Source organism: Austrofundulus limnaeus, unplaced genomic scaffold (genome assembly GCF_001266775.1).
Source record: "Austrofundulus limnaeus strain Quisiro unplaced genomic scaffold, Austrofundulus_limnaeus-1.0 Scaffold1824, whole genome shotgun sequence".
Lineage (NCBI taxonomy): Eukaryota > Metazoa > Chordata > Actinopteri > Cyprinodontiformes > Rivulidae > Austrofundulus > Austrofundulus limnaeus.
The window spans coordinates 8,254-9,624 of NW_013954226.1; the positions used below are offsets into that span (position 1 = coordinate 8,254).

The 1,371-nt window shown below is 43.9% G+C and overlaps 1 protein-coding gene across 4 annotated transcripts in view; it reads left to right on the plus strand.

The window, feature by feature from the left end:
- Nucleotides 1-249: 249 nt before the first annotated feature.
- LOC106536455 (protein tyrosine phosphatase domain-containing protein 1) overlaps nucleotides 250-1,371 on the plus strand; it is a 28,943-nt gene continuing 27,821 nt past the window's right edge. For 2 of the 4 annotated variants that reach the window (XM_014033740.1, XM_014033741.1), the window contains exon 1: nucleotides 250-521. The gene's annotated coding sequence lies outside the window, so the exon portion shown is untranslated. The remainder of the gene's footprint in view (nucleotides 522-1,371) is intronic. The other 2 variants (XM_014033742.1, XM_014033739.1) reach the window with 2 other exon arrangements.

Here is a 1,371-nt window from a genome sequence, read left to right on the forward strand (position 1 = left end):
TACTATCTCATTATTATGAGATACTATCTCATAATTATGAGATACTATCATTATTATGAGATACTATCTCATAATTATGAGATACTATCTCATAATTAGATTATAATTAGATTATGAGATACTATCTCATAATTATGAGATAGCTAAGTCATAATTATGAGATACAAGTTTTATTTATTTTTTTATCAGGGTGGCGGAATTGGGCTTCCATAAAGACCGATGCTGACATCGCTCCACTTTTCAAGATGGAGGCACGAACTCCCGTCTGGTGAACATTGTTTTGTGCGGAGGCGCCCGGCAGGTCCATGTGTCTGTGCCTGTAGTCACGTGACCCAGCCGGACCCACACGGTAACAAGTCGAGCTGCAGTGAAGCTAGGCTAGGCTAGCTGAAGCCGGATGATGTGGCTGGAAGAAGACACCGCTCCACGGAATGTCCGCGACAAACCAGCGGGTTGGAGAAGATGACGACAGGATGTCAGAAACTGTAAATACTGCTCCGGTTTCAAACGACAGGAAAACGGTAATTAAGGCTTTTTCTCCGCGTTTTACTAGCTTGTGTACACCGATAAAGGCTAATTAATTAGCTTGCGTTAAGTCTTCAGCCTGCAGCATCAGCTCCGGACACAAAGACACTGCTGTGAAACAAACAGGCTTATTTGTTGAGCTAAATGTAGAACTTTCAACAGCTTTTATGTCATTTAGCGAGTTATTGTTTGCAAAGAGAGGAGGAGGATTGAATGTGAGTGGGCTGGGAGTGCAGCTGACTGACGATGGAGGAGGAGGAGGTGGAGGATTTGGAGGAGGAGGTGGAGGTCCAGCAGCCTCTGCTCAGATCCTCAGTCCTCAAAGGTACATCTGACCTTTGAAGCTCACATCACTGTTCCTGTAGTGATACAGAACACTGTTCTACACACCATCACTGTTCTACACACCATCACTGTTCTACACACCACCACTGTTCTACACACCATCACTGTTCTACACACCATCACTGTTCTACACACCATCACTGTTCTACACAACATCACTGTTCCTGTAGTGATACAGAACACTGTTCTACACACCATCACTGTTCTACACAACATCACTGTTCTACACAACATCACTGTTCCTGTAGTGATACAGAACACTGTTCTACACACCATCACTGTTCCTGTAGTGATACAGAACACTGTTCTACACACCATCACTGTTCTACACACCATCACTGTTCCTGTAGTGATACAGAACACTGTTCTACACACCATCACTGTTCTACACACCATCACTGTTCCTGTAGTGATACAGAACACTGTTCTACACACCATCACTGTTCTACACACCATCACTGTTCCTGTAGTGATACAGAACACTGTTCTACACACCATCAC